The sequence below is a fragment of the Biomphalaria glabrata genome, chromosome 7 (genome assembly GCF_947242115.1).
Source record: "Biomphalaria glabrata chromosome 7, xgBioGlab47.1, whole genome shotgun sequence".
Classification (NCBI taxonomy): Eukaryota; Metazoa; Mollusca; class Gastropoda; family Planorbidae; genus Biomphalaria; species Biomphalaria glabrata.
In genome coordinates, this window is record NC_074717.1 from 2,494,188 (window position 1) to 2,515,278 (window position 21,091).

At 37.6% G+C, this 21,091-nt stretch overlaps 1 protein-coding gene and 1 long non-coding RNA gene across 2 annotated transcripts in view; one reads left to right on the forward strand and one right to left on the reverse strand.

Moving 5' to 3' along the window:
* Nucleotides 1-21,091, reverse strand: part of LOC106063047 (ATP-dependent DNA helicase Q4-like) — a 402,519-nt gene that overhangs the window by 367,268 nt on the left and 14,160 nt on the right. The window lies entirely within an intron of this gene.
* On the forward strand, nucleotides 2,180-5,435 carry LOC106055089 (uncharacterized). Its single transcript, XR_008778837.1, has 2 exons — nucleotides 2,180-2,297; nucleotides 4,211-5,435. It is a non-coding gene; the product is annotated as an uncharacterized LOC106055089 (long non-coding RNA).

Consider the following 21,091-nt stretch of genomic DNA (forward strand, 5'->3'; position numbering starts at 1 on the left):
AACAAAATCAGACTCATGGAACATTTGAACAATTCTTGTAAAAAAAACAAAAAATACAACTATGTCTAAATGAACACAAATCTGTAATTGAATTGTTCTTCTAGAAAGTTCTTTTCAGCTTTGTTCTATTTTTTGTTCCAGTTCGCTTGCTCCTATTTTTTTTTTCACTGTTATTTGTGCTTCATTTTTATTTGTATATCGTTGTCATTGATATTTAATATTTCATTTGTACTTTTTTATTTCATTTTTTTTTTGTGTTTTTTTTTTGTTTATTTTTCTTGGGTTGTTATGTTTGTTGCTGTACCCGCAGTGTTTTCTAGCGTAATTATTTACAAGGACACAGCATTGTTACCATTCAAATCAATAGTTATGATTAATTGTAGATCTGATCTAATTTTTTTAAAATCTGAAACTCATAAATTGAAACAACTGTAAGCCTCGTTCTAGTTGCCTAGCAACACAATGTAAATAGAGTTGTGACTGAATGTAAAATGTTGACATGTTTCGTGTGTTACTTCAGAGTGGAAGATAATCTACTCCTTAGTGTAAACCTCCCGCAGGACGACGTGGGATTGCAGCGGTCAGGGTATGAACCAGGGGGCCATTGAGAGGACAGAACGACAGTCCAGCGCTCATACCGTAGCCAACCTGGAAGATTTAAAAAGAATGGTACACAGTCTCAATGAAAGAGACTCTAGTCCTAGCATGAAGAATGGAAAGAGATGGTCGAAAGATCATGTGTGGTGCCCAAAAGACTAAATAACAAAAGTATCGTTGGTTGACGTGACTGATTCCGGCAAGTGTTCAACAAGCCTCTGGTCTAGAACGTATCAATGTCTTCCTACACACAACAATACGTTCAGACAGTGGACATTCTGGATAGGTTTCTGTTAACATTATGACCAGCTTCCTCAAGTGGAAAGGCTGACATAGTTTTGTGCAGTCTGTCTGTCCGTATGTCTAAGGATTTTCTTGTATTTCTCTCTTGGATACGCTTTATATGTGCATTCTGTTTTAAAGGTAGGACTGAACAAATCAATACACTTCCAAAGTCAACTCTTCAAAGGCGGGAGTTTTTAAAATGTACATGGTATTCACTCGACCACATCATCCAATCTCATTAGCGCCTACAGTTAAAATGAGCCTCGCTTTCACGGTCAACTTTTCTGTATGTGTGGGGAAAAAAATAACTAGAATATGTCGAAACTAAATCTTGTCCAATACCGGTACAATTTAGCAGAAAAATATGTTTGACCTCCATTTTGAGGCGTCGGAATGTTTCTATGCTCTTATTTGTTTACATTGAGACAAAGTAGGTCAGTCAGCGTAAGGCAAGCTTAGGAAGAGGGATGATAAGCTTGATAAGTGCACCACAACATAGGGATGATAAGCCTGCTAAGTGCGCCACAACATAGGGATGATAAGCTTGATAAGTGCACAAGAACATAGGGATGTTAAGCTTAATAAGTGCACCACAACATAGGGATGATAAGCCTGCTAAGTGCACCACAACATAGGGATGATAAGCATGATAAGTGCACCACTACATAGGGATGATAAGCCTGCTAAGTGCACCACAACATAGGGATGATAAGTTTGATAAATGCACTGCGGCAGAGGGATGATAAGCCTGATAAGTGCACCACAACATAGAGATGATAAGCTTGATAATGCACTGCGGCAGAGAGACGATAAGCCTGATAAGTGCACTGCGGCAGAGGGATGATAAGCCTGCTAAGTGTACTATGGCTGAGGGAGCCCGGATGATAAACCTGCAAAGTGTACTAAGGCAGAGGGATGATAAGCCTGCTAAGTGTACAACGGCAGTGGAATGATATACTTACTCGGTGTATCACGGCAGAGAGATGATACAAATGGGCGACATGTTCAGTAAAAAAAAATTGAATTATACCCCACTCTATTTTAAAGTGATATCCCTCGGGACATTCGAAAATATTATGCTGAGACTGTAGATATGTTTTTAGCACAGTAAATCAAATTTCAAATTCTTTCGCTTGGTTGTAGTTTATGGGAGACTTTTGAAGGGAAGATGGTTTAACTGCCCTCTGGCCACCACCACCCCCTGAATCCCGGCCCCGACTATTTGTAATCAATTAAAAAAAAAAAAAAACAGATTTGGCTTTAAAATTGACAGCACTGAAAAATCTGGCACAGTTGTCAAGAGTGTCTTGTAACAAAATGAAAAGGTTTGAAGAAGACTTTTTGTTCACTTTGGTTCTAGGGAGATTAAGTACCATAAAATGTCAATCTAATTTATGACCATAATATATGAAAAGGTAAAACGTATTTTATTCATGGTAAACCAGCAACACAGACTCAAAACGCAAAATATCTAGGTGTTACAATAAATGAATTCCCATATTGAAGTGATATTGAATATTGATAAATATTAGAGAGCATGGATTGATGGAATGGGTTCCTTAGACTTAGACTGACTCAGCCAAGAAAACCAATGAGTTGGTAGAATTTAAGACATTGGTTAACATTCATGACTAGATTGACCAAGGAACACGCATATTAGGAATTTTTTAAAAAGTATTTTATAACATAAGATAAGAAGATGGTGATAGTTATGCATACTCATCTAGATCTAAACTCTATCTTATCTTATAAATTACAGAAGTGACTTCAAAAAGAGAAGATAGTTACGTCCCGTGCATTTCATGTGTCAATCTAGTCATGCATGTTCATTTTTTTTTTCCTAGCCCGTCTAATCCAATATATTAACCGAAATTTTGGGGAGAGCCACGTATCTGGGAGCAGTAGCGTCACTAGGGGGTGCGAGGGGCGCGGTCGCACCGGGTGAAACCATTTTGGAGATGACTACCAAGTTGAAAAAAATATATCTTGGCAAAAGCAAACACATTGGAATATTTAATTATATTAAAATCTTTAGATATATGTCCAAACATGCCTAGACACATCTAGATGGTAGATTTAAGTTTAAATGACAAAGTACAACGTTGTACCATTTCTGTCTTAAAGTATAACAAAGGAAACCTGTACAGGTGATGTTAAGTCTGTTTCTTATTTTAATTAAATATCGTTGTAAAATTTGCAATAGCATTTGAATAAATGTCATAAACAGTGGGATTTTATAATAGAATTGACACCCATTTTACATTTGAGTAAAAATCAATAATAGTAGGTAATCAGCTCACTGTATTTGTTCAACAAAAAGAACAAACTAGCAATAGTGATTATTGGAACATATTTCAAGAAAGTTAATGGAGAAGAAATGACACCATGACCTACCGCACCAGGTGCAACAGACGCAGTCTGGGAGGTTTCCATTCTGTTTTTAGGTGATCAGTTAACGCTTCTCTACTTATTCCAGAAGAGTTAGAAGTGTCTTATCAAAGACGAAGTGTTGTCCTGTTTGCTTTGGTGTGAAAAATAACGGCAAATGATTTTTTACTACTTTGTTACTTTAAGCGATCAAAACAAAACTATGGCTTAAATATTCCTGGTCCATTGGTGACTTCGATGGGGCCGCCTCTGAGTTTGTGTGATAACACAAACTCTCGTTTGTGTGATAACACAAACTCTCGTTTGTGTGATAACACAAACTCTCTATGTAATCTTGTTTTTTTTATTTATTTATTAATTCATGTGCTAATTGGGCAAAAATTTCAACTTGATCCATGAACGGGAAGTGTACAAGATTCCACCTAACCACTGCCAAATTCAAGACACAAATATTTCCAGTTCTGAATTAATGTGTTCAGTTGAAAGAAATAATGAAATAGCATTTAAAGGGAAACAGAAGTCTGAGAAAATGTTAGTGAAAACCTCATGTTGTTTATTCAATGTATGATTTAACTCAACAATTCATTGGGAACAAGTCCAGGAACATCTACTTTAAAGTCACTTTAAATGTTGAGACCAAGACCTTGGTTGAAAGTTTGTCCATTTACTTGTAAATCATAGATGTGAGTTCACTATAGCTTTAAGGATTAGACCAACTTTAAAAACCAATGAAAAATAATATGGCTTTTTAATTTTGCTGAAAACAAGACACATACAAAGGAACTAGTAAACATAAACAGAAAGAAGAGACTTACTGGCAATGTCATATGGCACTTCAACATCATAAACTATTTCAATTGGGAACGTAAAGAAAAAGTTTTTTAATGGGTAGAGAAATTATTCATATGTCGACTTTAAACTATTATTTCTCTTTGTTCAGGCACTCTGGGTGGAAGTACAGTCATTACCCAAAGCCCTACGGCCTTTATTACTACTATCACCTGTCTAGACACTGCAGGCGTGGAAGCATGTGCGGAAGACTCTTTTTTTTCGTAGTTGGTGTCATCACTGGTGTGGTAATCAACAAACGCTATCACATTACTGAGGCACCAACGCCATGCTGCTGTAAGAGGACTTCATTCGAATCAGGCAAAGATACAAGACTAGATGACTTCCAAGAGATGATAAAAGAAGCCATTGAAAATATGAAGGCTCTGGAAAGGCGGCTACAGGAGGAATCCACCAAATGAAGACAGGCCTGAAAATCCACCTACACCTCCCACATCTTCTTAGTACTCCGACATTTTTATAGTACTCCCAAATTGTTATAGTATTCCCACATCCTGATAGTACTCTCACATCTTCTTAGTACTCCAACATCCTGAAAGTACTCCCACATCTTCTTAGTATTCCCACATCCTGAAAGTACTCTCACATCTTCTTAGTACTCCAACATCCTGATAGTTCTCCAACATCTACTTAGAAGTATTCCCACATCCTGAAAGTACTCTCACATCTTCTTAGTACTCCAACATCCTGAAAGTACTTTTACATCTTCTTAGTATTCCCACATCCTGAAAGTACTCTCACATCTTCTTAGTACTATAACATCCTGAAAGTACTCCCACATCTTCTTAGTATTCCCACATCCTGAAAGTACTCTCACATCTTCTTAGTACTCCAACATCCTGATAGTACCCCAACATCCTGATAGTACTCTTGCATCATCATAATTCCCCCACATCCTGATAGTACTCCCACATTTTCATAGTATTCCCACACCCTATAAAACATCAAGTAAACAAAACCATGCTTCATTCTTCTCCTGATCAAACATCATATTGTGAATAAAAGAGACAATCTGGCACTAATTATCTTCACTCATTCATAAAGAGAGTCTGTCGTAAGTTGTACAAGGATGAACATGAAGTTTATCCTTGTTGATTCTGCAAGTAAAGTTGTTGAAACGTATTCTACAAAATGGCAATGTTCTACACCTGACAACTTTCGTTACACATTTATCCATAACTGTTTGTATTTATTTTACTTCTTGTATCGAGGGAGGTAACAACGACTTTTAGAAATGGTCAGAAGTTGTATTCTTGTTGACTTTACTTGACAGGTGGTACACTGTTCCATTGAAGGCATTAACATTTGTATTTATAGTGCAAGACTTGTGTTTATTTATTGATGTGTTCTGGTTTGTTTTGTCATTATTTCAGACTTTCAGTTTTGTTATCTAGACTTAAGCTTGGGTCGGGTGGCGGAGTGAAAGTAACATTCAAGCTTACTGTAGTCACTAGCGGATCCAGAACTTCTGAACAGGGGAGCGATTTTTTTCCAAACCTAACCGTATATATATATATATAATATAAACAGAGAATAATAAAAAGTGGTCATATTACAACTAGAGCAGTGTTTTTCAAACTTCAGCAAAAACAAAAAAGTTACGTTGGTATCTCTTTCTATGTCAACTAGGGGGGGTCTGGGTGAGCGCCGTGAACTTCTCTGCCAAGCGTCTACTTGAACTCTTCACTGCCAGAAACGCATTCTCCTGACATCTACATCTCATTATTCATCCATTAAAAAAGGCAGGTCAACTTTAGTCAAATAAAAGTACGTTGGGGCCAATGGCCGATACTGAAGTGTGAGTGACAATCCGAGATACAAGTAGTGTAAGTATATCTTAATGACGCGTATTTATCGTAATATTATCTTTATGTTAAGCGAGACCTCTTGCAGTAGGCTTTTTTTTTTTAGTCAGAATAAGACGCCAACAGAATGATGTTTAAACGCTCTTTAGATATTTGACGGTTTTGACGCGCGCACAAAAACCTTTGAAAAACTATAATGTAAATTTATAGGCCCTAAGTACATTGCAAATACAACAAAAGTGTTCCTTGAAAAGGAAAAACAACAACGGATTGAGAGATCGCCGCAGAAAAAAAAATATCTTCGAAAAATAATATTTAAAAAAAAATCATTTTGTTCAATACGCTGTAACTTCGTTTTGTTACAGAAATATAAAACTAGGACTGGAACAAAAAAAAATACAAAAAATATTCAGATAACGAAAAAAAAATCCAGTCAACTTTGGTAGACCAATTAGATTCTAGTCTATTTTTTCCTTTTTGTATTTTTAGGATTGAAGTATAAATATTTGAGTTATAGTCCCAAAGTTGTTTATGCAATAGAAAAAACTAAGATTGAGTAAAGGTTGGAAAAAAAGCGACTAGAAAATTAATATTTGGTTTCAGAACTCAACTCAATTGTTACTCTACTATTTAAAGATTTCTTATCAATTCTAAACTTTACCAAAGCATATTCTTTCAATAATTATTTTAAATTCATGCGCAATTAATAATAATAATAAGGCTTGTCTTCGATTCCGAATATTAGTGACAAAAATACAGTATTTCCTATGGCTGCGCAGTCCCTGCTATGACCTACATATTTTGCCACATCCAGGGCAAGCATAACCATTGTCCGCAAGTGCGCAATTACATAGACTCTGTTGCCATATTCGACTATTTCTGTTTCAAAATGTTATGTTGTCATCGTGGCCGGTAGAGTGGAAACGATTATCATTGTAAGAGTTCTCTCTCCTTATCTTATCTTATATAATACAGACACCAGCAATAATTCTATAATTATTGCACTGATTGCATTTAAGCATTAAAGAATAGGGGTTGGGGGCGACTAGATATAAGAATTTAATTTATAGCATATATAACTTATATTATTGATATATATATATAGTTCGTCCATCGTGGTTCGATGATGACCACTCTTGTCATCCAGGGGGCTGAGGGCTTTGCACTGGGGATTTGTGCCCCTCATGTGGCTGGTGAGCCCGAAATGTTCGTCTGCACACTGGGCAGATTATTCCAGCTGGAGCTAGTGTCATTGGCCTTGCCTATCTTCACTTTTCTTTTTTATAATTTGTAATTTACTAGCTATAACAGAAAAGAAAATGTATTGGCCTGCCAGGTGTGGACGGGTGATTACATCTATCGCCCCTACCACCTGGTACAACAATCTTTCATTTTATATTTACAAATGATTTAATTTGAGATTAGAGTGTGGTAGTGTGACATAAATAAACAAATGGGTTCAAATAGCAATGGGTAGCTTACAGTATAAATATCCTCAACTAATTTTGTTCACACACTAAAATTCCTGCTTAAAAATAAGACCACCCCCCAGTAGATGCAATCGCCTCCCCCTTCCCACAACCATAAAAGCAGCCAAGATACTAGAAGGGGAACGACAGAATATATATATCAATAAGTAGCTTTTTTCATATGGATATGTAACTAATTATGTTAACAAAACTGTGATTTGAGCACACAAAAAAATATGATCGCCCCCCCCCCCCACTAGAAAGTGTCGGAGGCGGAATCAATGCAATCGCCTCCCACACCCCACCAAATCAGCCAACATAATAGTGGGAGGTGCGATATAATCCATAAATAGTTTAAAAGATAAATAATTTGTATCTATTATTAACACAAGTAAAGAATTCGTATATAAATTGTGTGGTTTCTCTACTAAAATTCGTCGGCCGACTGGGGGGAAAAGATTGCCCCTTCCGCACCCCACCCCCACCATGGATCCGCCAGTGGTCACATGTAACAAGTAACAGTGGTAGCAAGTAACAATTACAGCATCTAACAAGTAATTGCGGTAACAAGTAACAATGGTAACTGATGTTACATAAGTTGTCTTGCGGACCCCAGGGGGCCCACGGACCACATTTTGAGAACCACTGATGTAGCTTATTTGGCGGAAAAGATTTTTTTTTTCCTTCAATAGGAACATGGCAATATTTAGTTCACCGCCTACACACACTAAGACACACACATACACTCACTCTGTGTGTTTCTGGGTGTATTTAAGACTTTATTCCCGGTATGCTAAAACCAGACGCCTTGGCTAGTTTTTGTTTGTGACTAGATGATTATGTTTCTAAAAGACTTCTAAAAATGTAGAATACATTTGTGTTTGGCAGAGTTTAAAATTTTATTTGAAGACAATCTCTTCTCGACGTCTTACTGACATGAGTGGAGAATATCGTGTAACAGTGGTAGCGTGTAACAGAGGTAGCGTGTAACAGTGGTAGCGTGTAACAGAGGTAGCATGTAACAGTGGTAGCATGTAACAGTGGTAGCATGTAACAGAGGTAGCATGTAACAGAGGTAGCATGTAACATAGGTAGCGTGTAACAGAGGTAGCATGTAACAGTGGTAGCATGTAACAGAGGTAGCATGTAACAGTGGTAGCATGTAACAGAGGTAGCATGTAACAGTGGTAGCATGTAACAGTGGTAGCATGTAACAGAGGTAGCATGTAACAGAGGTAGCATGTAACAGAGGTAGCATGTAACAGTGGTAGCATGTAACAGAGGTAGCATGTAACAGTGGTAGCATGTAACAGAGGTAGCATGTAACAGTGGTAGAATGTAACAGAGGTAGCATGTAACAGTGGTAGCATGTAACAGAGGACAGAACGACAGTCCAGCGCTCAAACCGCAGCCATCCTGGAAGATTTAAAAAGAATAGTAGACAGTCTCAATGAAGGAGACTTTAGTCCTAGCATGAAGAATGGAAAGAGATGGTCGAAAGATCATGTGTGGTGCCCCAACAAGACTAAGGGACATAAACGTATCGTTGGTTGACGTGACTGATTCCGACAAGTGTTAAACAAGTCTCTGGTCTAGAACGTATCAATGTCTTCCTACACACAACAATACGTTCAGACAGTGGACATTCTGGAGAGGTCTCTGCTAACATTACGATCAGCTTCCTCAAGTGGAAAGGCTGACATACTTTTGTGCAGTCTGTCTGTGTGTCTGTTTTTCTTGTGTTTCTCTCTTGGATACGGCTTTAGATGTGCATTGAGTTTCAAAGGTAATATGTTTTATATAATGTTTATAAGAAAGAATAAAGACGCACTCTGATTGTAACTCTTTTATTTTAGAAACAAAAATAGATCCATTTAAAAATAGTGGAATAGGTACAAAAAACAGACTAAATTGCACTTAGAAATAATCAACAGTAGTGATAAACTAACACAGATACTGGTGAACCGTTGACTAAAGTAGTTCTCTTACTAACGAATGCAGGTATTCGGATATTCGAAGAGACAGGAAGTTGTCATTCGCTCTCTGGTTAGGGCTGCAAGCTATTCCAACGCGTAAAAACACGGGCTTCGGAAAGTGGGTAGAATGACTGGACATTGAATCTAGTTCAGCAGGGCTGAACACTCCCAAAGTCAACTCTTCAAAGGCAGGAGTTTAAAAAAAAATTACATGGCACTCACTCGACCACATCATCCAATCTCTGCAGCGCCTACGGTTAAAATGAGCCTCGCTTTCACGGTCAATTTCTCTGTATGTGTGGGGGGAAAAAATGAAAAAAAAAATAATTAGAATATGTGGATACTAAATCTTGTGCAATACAATTTAGCAGAAAAATATTTTTAACCTCCAAATTTTCTATGCTCTTATATGTTTACATTGAGAAAAAAGTATGTCACCCAGCGTAAGGCGAGCTTAGGAAGAGGGATGATAGGTGATAGGCCTACTGAGTGCACTACGGCAGTGGGATGATAAGCTTACTGACTGCACCACAACAGAGGGATGATAAGCTTGCTAAGTGTACTGCGGCAGAGGGATGATAAGCCTGCTAAGTGTACTGCGGCAGAGGGATGATAAGCCTGCTAAGTGCACTGCGGCAGAGGGAGGATAGGCTTGCTAAGTGCACTATAGCAGGGGGATGATAAGCCTGCTAAGTGTACTACAGCAGAGGGATGATAAGCCTGCTAAGTGCACTGCGGCAGAGGGATGATAAGCCTGCTGAGTGTACTATAGCAGAGGGATGATAAGCTTGCTAAGTGCACTGCGGCAGAGGGATGATATGCCTGCTAAGTGTACTATAGCAGAGGGATGATAAGCCTGCTAAGTGTACTACGGCAGAGGGATGATAAGCTTGCTAAGTGCACTGCGGCAGAGGGATGATATGCCTGCTAAGTGTACTATAACAGAGGGGTGATAAGCCTGCTAAGTGTACTATAGCAGAGGGATGATAAGCCTGCTAAGTGTACTACGGCAGAAGGATGATAAGCTTGCTAAGTGTACTACGGCAGAGGGATGGTATGCCTGCTGAGTGTACTATAGCAGAGGGATGATAAGCCTGCTAAGTGTACTACGGCAGAGGGATGATATGCCTGCTGAGTGTACTATAGCAGAGGGATGATAAGCCTGCTAAGTGTACTACGGCAGAGGGATGATATGCCTGCTGAGTGTACTATAGCAGAGGGATGATAAGCCTGCTAAGTGCAGTACTACGGCTGAGGGATTATAAGCCTGCTGAGTGTACTATAGCAGAGGGATGATAAGCCTGCTAAGTGTACTACGGCAGAGGGATGATATGCCTGCTGAGTGTACTATAGCAGAGGGATGATAAGCCTGCTAAGTGTACTACGGCAGAGGGATGATATGCCTGCTGAGTGTACTATAGCAGAGGGATGATAAGCCGGCTAAGTGTACTACGGCAGAAGGATGATAAGCTTGCTAAGTGTACTACGGCAGAGGGATGATATGCCTGCTGAGTGTACTATAGCAGAGGGATGATAAGCCTGCTAAGTGTACTACGGCAGAGGGATGATATGCCTGCTGAGTGTACTATAGCAGAGGGATGATAAGCCTGCTAAGTGTACTACGGCAGAGGGATGATATGCCTGCTGAGTGTACTATAGCAGAGGGATGATAAGCCTGCTAAGTGCAGTACTACGGCTGAGGGATTATAAGCCTGCTGAGTGTACTATAGCAGAGGGATGATAAGCCTGCTAAGTGCACTACTACGGCAGAGGGATTATAAGCCTGCTAAGTGCACTACCATAGCAGAAGGATGATAAGCCTGCTTAGTGCACTACTATAGCAGAGGGATGATAAGCCTGCTAAGTGCACTACTACGGCAGAGGGATTATAAGCCTGCTGAGTGTACTATAGCAGAGGGATGATAAGCCTGCTAAGTGCACTACTACGGCAGAGGGATTATAAGCCTGCTAAGTGCACTACTATAGCAGAGGGATGATAAGCCTGCTAAGTGCACTACTATAGCAGAGGGATGATAAGCCTGCTAAGTGCACTACTACGGCAGAGGGATTATAAGCCTGCTAAGTGCACTACTATAGCAGAGGGATGATAAGCCTGCTAAGTGCACTACTACGGCAGAGGGATTATAAGCCTGCTAAGTGCACTACTATAGCAGAGGGATGATAAGCCTGCTAAGTGCACTACTATAGCAGAGGGATGATAAGCCTGCTAAGTGCACTATCGCAGAGGAATGATAAGCCTGCTAAGTGCACTACTATAGCAGAGGGATGATAAGCCTGCTAAGTGCACTACTATAGCAGAGGGATGATAAGCCTGCTAAGTGCACTACTATAGCAGAGGGACGATAAGCCTGCTAAGTGCACTACTATAGCAGAGGGATGATATGCCTGCTAAGTGCACTATGGCAGAGGGATGATATACTTACTCGGTGTATCACAGCTAATGGTAAAGACTGAATTATATCCCACTCTATTTAAAAGTGATATCCCTCGGAATATTCGAGAATATTATGCTGAGAATGTAAACATGGGGAGTCCCATCTATGGCTGATATCTATAAAAAGCTAGTTTCTAGTGTACATAATCTATGAAATGATGTTATCATCTATGCATTTTCAAAGATGTATGACATGTTTTTAGCACAGTAAATCAAATCAAATAGTCGACGACTATTTGTATTACATTTAAAAAAAAAAAAAAGATTTGGCTTTAAAATTGACAGCACTGAAAAGTCTGGCACAGTTGTCAAGAGAGCCTTGCATCAGATTGAAAAGGTTTTGAAGAAGACAGATGACTTTTGTTCAATTTCGGTTCTAGGTAGATTTAGTACCTTAAAATCTCGACCCAATATATGACCAGAGCGCTAGAAAAGGTAAAGCAGATGTTTAAATATATGAACATCCAATCTTTGAGTTTGTAGTGCTAAGATGTTGATAGTTTGGCCTTCAAATACTTCAATAATAATAATAATAATCTTTATTATCCGTAAGGAAATTTGTCTTACAATTTGTGCATTACACCAAACAAAAAACATTATAACTATAAGAAACCAAAGTGTACATTCACACCAGACTCACTCATAATTTACATGTGACAAAGTTTATATCAGATTGTTCTTATTTAATGATTTGATTGCCAGGGGAACAAAAGAGTGTTTGTGTCTGTTTGTCTTTGCTATCGGTGTCTTGTATCTCTTTTGTGATGGTAAAATCACAAAATCCTGACACAAAGGGTGATTCTTTATTTCGAGGATCTTGTTAGCTTTTTTATAGATGTTTGTCTCAAACAACTGACCAAATGGGGTTTGTTTTTTGCCAATGATTTTGCCAGCAGCATTTAGGATTCTATAAAGTTTATTCTTATTTTTAATGCTCAGATTGCCATACCAGGCAGTGATATTGAAACTTAAAATATTGCAGATGTGAGCGTGATAAAACATAGCCAAGGCCTTTTCGCTAACATTAAACGAGGACAGTTTTCTTAGTAGTCGTAATCTTTGCTGCCCTTTTTTGCTGATATAATCAGTATTTGCAGTAAAATTTAGTTTATTGTCTAGGATAGTACCAAGGTATTTAAAGGTTTGCACAATTTCAATAGTCTCTCCAGCTACAGAAACAATATCATTTCCCTTCATGTCCCTACGAAAATCGATTATCATTTCTTTGGTTTTTTTTACATTTAATAATAAAAAATTATCCTTACAGTATTCCTCAATGTGTTCTAGTTCTTTGAAATACTCATTTACGTCTGAGCTCTCTGAGAGCAGGGCAAGAAGAGCCGCATCATCAGCGAATTTTGTGAAGGAGCAACAAGAACTATCGGATTGAAAATCATTGGTGTACAAAATGAACCACAATGGCGATGTTACAGCCCCCTGGGGCGCCCCTGTGTTAACTATGCGTTCATTAGATATAACATTGTTTACCCTAACCCTCTGAGCTCTCTGGGTCAAAAATTCATTAGCCCATAGTATTAAGTATGGACTAATCTGCAACGCTTTCATCTTTTCAATGAGTAAATGAAGTTGTATAGTGTTAAAAGCTGATGAGAAATCCATAAAGAGCAATCTTACATAAGTGTTCGGTAAGTCCAGATGTTTGTAGACACAGTTTAAAATATTTAGGATGGCATCGTCTACACCTTTACCCTTTTGGTAAGCAAATTGTAAAGGGTCTAACTTATTACAAAGATCATTCAGAAGAAACATTTTAACCAATTTTTCTAAACATTTAGACACAATGGAAGTAAGTGAAACAGGTCTATAGTCATTCATTTCCTTCGGTTTGGAAACCTTTGGCACAGGTACAATTATAGATGACTTCCACACAGGTGGTATCTCATGGTTTAGTAATGAAGTAGAAAAAATATCTTGGAAAGGTTCAGCTAGTTGTTCAGCACATTCTTTTAAGATTCGCCCTTTTATTCCATCAGGCCCACCAGCTTTCATTGGGTTGACGTTTTTGAAAATGTTACAAACTTGCTCTTTAGTAATCGCTAATTCTAAGCAGTTGTTAACATTGACATCCTCAAGGGCTTTGAGTCTTAGATAATTAAAATCTTTCGTGTCGAAGCGACAATAGAAATCATTTAACTCGTTGGCCAATGTTTCCGGCAAAGTGAATGCCCGAAACGTCGGTTCTCAATTCTCCTTTTCCTACTTTGCCGAGGCATTCTATAGAATGACCACAACTTCATTAGGCAAGGTATTAAATGATGATTTAATGAAGTTTATTAATAATATACATTTCTCGGAATACTATTTCTATTCGCCAAGAATCTCAATAATTTAGACTTGTTCTTCAAACAGTGGAGTAGATTTAGTTACGTAAAAAGTGGATACAAAAGATGTTTCATATTGCGTTGTATGAAAGGCGAAAGAACATAAGTCTATTATGTAATCAAGGCAAATACGACTACTAAGAAAGAATCACTTGACTAGATATTGATAAAGCTGACAACACGTCTTGTTCTGATGTGGAAAACACAAGTTAATTTATCATGTTAAACAAGGCTTCAGTGAAATTCATTTTTTTTCGTCTGAATTATTGACACATTTTTTGCCATTGAAAAAAAAAAGGGTTTATTAACAATAATTAATGTTAAAGCCTAGGACTTAATAACATTTTTCATTGAAATACTTTGTAAGCCTAGTTTTTAACATACACTTTGTCTTGGTTTTATTTGCTGTCCTCCTTGGTGAGGTTTGATCTCTTTTATTGTCCTCCTAAGGGTTTGAACGCGTCTCGTAAGCCTCCGTGGCTCGCACGCGTTTGTTTTTTTCTCAACATAAGATAATTTATCAGAACAAAGCAAAAGTTGGAAATGCTATGAAAACGCGTGCAAATATTTTGATACCGGTATTTTTGGGTTTGAGGCACATCGGCACATGTAGACTTCTCTTTGCTTTATCGGCATAGTTTTAAAATTATCTGATAACTGATAATAACATTTTTATATTTTATATAACAAAACTATTTCGAAAGAAGAGCTGTATTGAATAGTTTATAAATGACTTTGATTCTCTTCAGCTGTCGCTGTAGACAGTTTGACCCGCTCAATGTTTCGGCCTCTATTAATTTATCCATTTAGTCTACGTCAACACCCCCCCACCACCACCACCACCACCCACCTTCACGTTATATTGACTAATATTACTATTACTATTGTAGATTTACAAATTAGTTCATTATTTAAACACTGAATTCGCATTGGGTATACAAACATGGATCTACAAAGGTATTTTTTGTAGTCTTCAGAAATCCTGTTGTTGATTTGTGCTTTTTCTTCACTCATTGTTACTTTTAATGTCTAAACATCTTTTTGAATTGTGAACATGTAATATTTACAGAAGATTTCTACCAAACTATTAAATTTTTACTACCTTTACTATTTTATCTGTGAACAGACCTTGTTTTTAATGATTTAACTGTATAGAATTTAGCCCTTGTTATGTAAAGGGAGAGTGATCCTTAAAGGATTACGGGCACGACATGGCCTAAATTGTGCCGATGTGCCTAAACTCAACTCTTTTTAAATAAGACAATTTTTTTTTTACTTTGCCTGACGCAGAACTAGTTATTCTACAGAAAGCCTGTGCAAAGTAGGAAATGCACAAGACAAAACATTAAGCACGTGACTTCTTCACTTACAAAACATTTTGTCTGCTAAGCATCACAACGCCATGAAAGGAGTGGGGAGGGGGGGCTAGAAGAGTTAGACCCCTATTGCCTGGTCGTTAACTCCTAGTTTCGGTTTGATCATAAATATAAAAAAAAAATATCTAATAACTCTATAAAATATGGTTCTGGAGGAGCGGTTGATGAGTGTCTTCCAAACATTTAATGATGCTTTGTTCTTTTCTTTTATGTTCACAGCTATTCACGTCTGTCGTACTTAGAATGATTTTGGAGGGAATCGTATTCACAGTTGGCCTGGTCCTGGGGGTAGCAGCTGGACAGAGGTACAACTTGCCCAAAGTGGCCCCCAGCATGAAGAAGGCGGTGGAAAAGGTGATTGAAGTAGAGCGCAAGTTCCGGAAGCCACCTCAGCAGTAAAAAAACGGAAGTACTTGTAGCAGACGTCAAGATGTGAGAACTAATGAATGAAAAGTGAGGACAGAGATAATGTACACAGAAATGATGTACTGAATCATTAATTTTTCTTTAAAGTCAGAAATTATATTTTCACGTACAAAAAAATATTTTGTCATTTTTGACTTCTGTGAAGAAGAAAGCTAAATGTATTTTTTTGTTGTCAATTATTTTGTTGTATGTAAGCATGTACATTATGAGCGACAACCACCAGAATATACAAAAAAAATTTGAACCGTTTAGCATTTTATAATTACACCACCGACAGGAGAAGGGGCCTAAACCAGTAAGCTTCGGGCAGGAGGGGCTCGTTAGCCTTGGTTGGATACTCATCTAGGAGAAGGAAAACTCTGAATCCAAACCTGTGCTGCCTTGCGGCTATACCCAAGCACAGGAAAGGCTTCGGGAGACAACCCTGAGGAAAAATCAGGAGCTGGTGACCCTTAGGCAGATTGTGGCACACCATGCTACAGCCTGGCAGAGCCAGCGGCGCTACTGATCCCAAACTGTATCGGATGGATGGTCACATCAGCTGCGTGGAGAGGGGGGGGGGGACCTGCTGTCTGGGCGACATCGTTCTGACCATAAACAATGCCCAGGCTTTCATCGCAACTATAACAACAAAAATTACACTATTAGAAATATGTTCCTATATTATGAAATATACTTGAATATAAGGATTTGTATAGAAAACCTACAAAAACTTTGTTTCTATACGCTCACACAGCACAAATAGTTTGGACCTGAAAACATTTATTACTTATTGCCTGTGGTCCTTTCTGGGGCATAGGTCACCAAACAGCTTCCTCCAGGCATCCCGGTTCTGTGCGGGTCTTTCCAACTGTCCCCACGTCTTGCCCATCTGCTTCCAAATCGCGGCGCCATGTATTCCGGGGCCGTCCCTCTCTTTCCTTGGGGGTTCCAGGTTAGGGCTTGCCTTGTTATGTTGGATGCAGGCCTGTGTATAGTGTGAGCTATCCATCTCCAACGTCTCTCATTATTTCTACTCTTATTACTTATAGTAACTCATCAGGTGTGTTGAGACCAGATCAGTATCGCTTTAGTCATTGAACAGGGGAAATAAGTCATTTGATTTGATTTTGATTTTAGCTAATTCGGCACAATTTAGGCCATGTCGTGCCTGCAGTCCCTTAACGACTACTCTCTCTCTCTCTCTACATAACAAGGGCTAAATTCTATACGGTTAAATCATATAGTTAATTGGTGTTTTAATGTTATGCTTTTTTTTTCTGAACTAAAAATTGAACCAATGAGTTCTCATTTAGCCTCTACGCAATGACGTTGCAAAGTCAAGAGACATTCTGACATGCCAGACAGTAGAAACGGTTAGCGCGCTGGACTGTCGTTCAGATTTATCGATGGTCCCGGGTTCAAACCCCGCCCGCTCCCATCCTCCGTCGTCCTGCGGTAGGTTTGGACTAGGAAGTAATTATCTTCAACTCTGAAGGAACATCCGAAATATGTAAAACATTTTACATTTTTACAAACAGATATCATAGATCTAGCTATGAGATTTATATTTGCGGTGAGATTTATAACAAACGAATTTTCCAATTAGAGTAACCCCCATTAGTAAAATCACTAAACAGGACAGAAGAATAAAAAGTAAAGTACGCACGACGCGTAAGACGTAATCATCTTCTTTTTTTTTTTTGAAGTAACGTCTGTATTATATAAGATAAGATAATACATTAAACATTGAACCATAACTTACACACAGAAAAACAAAACCTAATGAAATACTCTAAAAGACACAAAGATAGAGGCACATTTCTTATTCCATAAGCTAGAACAAATTCATACAAGTGCTCCTTCTTTAGTGTCGTTAGATAATGGAATGGGTTGCCTGAATCAGCCAGGAAAACCAACGACCTAGTAGAGTTTAAGTCACTGATTAACATGCATGACTAGATTGACACAAGAAGTAACGTCTCTAATATACAAGATAAACTGGTTCTACAATCTAGAAAGTCAAACCAAAGCGAGTCATATGAATGAAAAGTGGAGAGTATTGAACGAATGAGGGTGTCAGTTCATTTGGGAGACGGCCACAGTGTGTGAGTGAACCATTTCATTAAAAAATAATAATAACGAGGCGTAAATGTTGTTTTTCATGTTTGCGGAATTATTTTCAAAATGTTTTTTTCTTTATTAGATGGTGACGATTCTAACGCCAGTTGAAGCCCTAACAAAAATCTAGTCCTAACTCCGCTTTCTCCGTATGACTGTGATCCATGTCTTAAGTAGCCACCTCGGACCTATGCATTGAAATAAAGCCTCAACACTTCTACGGCCACCGCCCCTTCTCACATGGACTCCTTACTTGTTTGGCACAAAAAGATTAACTCCCCCTCCCCCCCCCCCCCGGACTACGCAGATAAATAATTACGCGCAGGTAGAATATAGCCACTAGACTAAATCGCAAAGTACCTGATGCAACTAAACTTTATATTTCATAGTTGAACAGAAGAGTAAAAGAGGCCAAAGTTTCACAAAAATCTGGCGTAATCAAAGATATAACAAACAGAAGTGCCTAGCCCAACTCTTAGCGAGCAAAGAAATACAAAGATTCTCAAAGTGTATTCAAGCTGGCTGATGTCTATCGACTTGTTATTATTAATCTGGGTTATAATTTATATTGGTCATATTAAAATAATTATTAAATAATAAGCACACATTTAACACAGTTCTTCTAAATGGTAAACTTTCTAATTGAAGGGTCCATTTTTTGTTTACTAACAGCGACCTTTCGATTTGGCTAATCCAGTGCAGTTTAAAAATAGAATAATCATATGACTTGCAACTAGATCTAGGTCGCGTTGTTAAAAATAGACCAAAGGCGAGGAAGCCGAGAGCGCAGACGAGCGAGACAGAAATTAGATAAAATAATTGCATCAGATGAACAGAATGTATAAAATACGTTTTCCTGGTTCCATAGAATCACAATTTACAACAATCATCATCACTAACAATCGAAATTCAAGATCAAGTCGGAGTGTTGTCAGACTCTACGATTTTGTTAAGCAGGTTCCACTGAAGTTTTACATTCACGATAAACACACGTCTGCGTGAACTTTGAACTCAGACCAAAGATTTGTTTTTTTCAATGAGTTGGTGGAGGTATGTTTTGTTTTGTTTTTATTTTAGATCGAAAGCTAATGGTTTAGGATACGTATTGTTCATATGTAACTGCATCATTTTATGTCATAGAGTTTAGATCTAGGTTTAGGTTTAGTGTAGTTTGTTTAAAACAGCCATGGCAACTTTTCTTGGATAGAAGTCAATAAGTAATGGCAACACTAATGAATGTATATAGATCAAGATCGAAGCTATATAAAACTTTCCACAACTCTAGGCATTTCAATTAATATATATCAATTAATAATTTTTAATACAAAAAAATATATTTTAAAATGTTTAGGAAAAAAAAAATATTTTTATTTGATAGACCCTGGGCATGGATGACAATAAATTTTTTAAATTGTAAATTTAAAAAAAAAAAAATAGAATTGCTGATATTGTGGAAAAATTGGGGAAATTTATAGTATGTCAATGAATGTGTTTGTTAATGAGTTATAATCATATCAAGTGGCCTAAGATTAAACCAAAAAAAAAAAAAACTTAATCAATAACTAATTTCTACCAAAATATTTTTTAAAAAAAGATACAGAATTAAAGAACTTAAAATCCAACTGTAAGATTGTTTGTGAACCAATTTGTTAAATCATTTTTTTAAAGATATGAATTTTTGTTGAAGCGAAGTACAAGTCTGTGAAATACGCCTCATAATTTATTCAAATATTTCCAGTTTTGAATTACAATGTTCAGTCGGAAGAAATAATGAAATAACATTTAAAGGGAAACTGAAGTCTGAGAAAATGTTAATGAAAACCAAATGTCATTTATTCAATGTATGATTTAAATCAGCAATTCATTAGAAAGAAGTCCAAGAAGGTCTACTTTTAAGTCACTTTAAATGTTGAGACCAAGACTTTGTTTAAAAATGTGTCAATTAACTTGTATATCAAAGATGTGGGTTCACTTTAGCTTTAAGGAGCAAAACTTTAAATAGCAATGGAAAATTTCATGGCTGTAAATAACACAAGACACAAAGACAGGAACTAGTAAACTGAAATCTTTGACAAATTCAATTGGGAACATTAGTTTTTCAAAGGGTAGATAAATTATTCATATGTCGACTTTAAACTGACTATTATTTCTCTTCATTCAGGCACTCTGGGTGGAAGTACAGTAATTACCCAAAGCCCTACGGCCCATATTATTACTATCACCTGTCTAGACACTGCAGACGTGGAAGCATGTTCGGAAGACTCTTTTTTTTCTTAGTTGGTGTCTACACTGGTGTGGTAGCCAACCAGCGCTATCGCATTCCTGAGGCACCAACACCATGCTGCGGCAGGAGAAGGACTTCATCCGAATCAGACAAAGATACAAAGTCAAAATTAGATGACTTCCCAGAGATAAAGGAAGCAATTGAAAAGTTGAAGGCTCTGGAAAAGCGCTACAGGAAGAATCCACCAAATGAAGACGGGCCTGAAAATCCACCCACACCCCCCACATCTTCTTAGTACTCCCACAACTTCTTAGTACTCTAACATCTGATAGTACTCCCAGATCATGAAAGTACTCCTACACCTTATTAGTACTCCTGCATACTGATAGTAACCTGCATCATTCCCCCACATCTTCTAAGTATTCTGACATCCTATAATATAGAGAGTAAACAATACCATACTTCATTCGTATCCTGATCAAACATCATATTGTGAATAAAAGAGACAATCTGGCACTAATTATCTTCACTCATTCATAAAGAGAGACTTTCGTAAGTTGTAAGAGAGACATTCTAACATTAATTATTTTCGCTCTTTTATAAAGTGAGTCTTTCGTAAGTTGTAAAGAATGAAGTCTATCCTGGTTGATTTTGCAAGTAAAATTGTTGAAACTTATAAAATGGCAATATTTGACACATGACAACTTTTGATATACATTTATCCTTAATTTTTTGTATTTTTTTACTTCTTGTATAGAGGGAGGTAACAATGAATTTTACATATGTTCAGATATTGTAT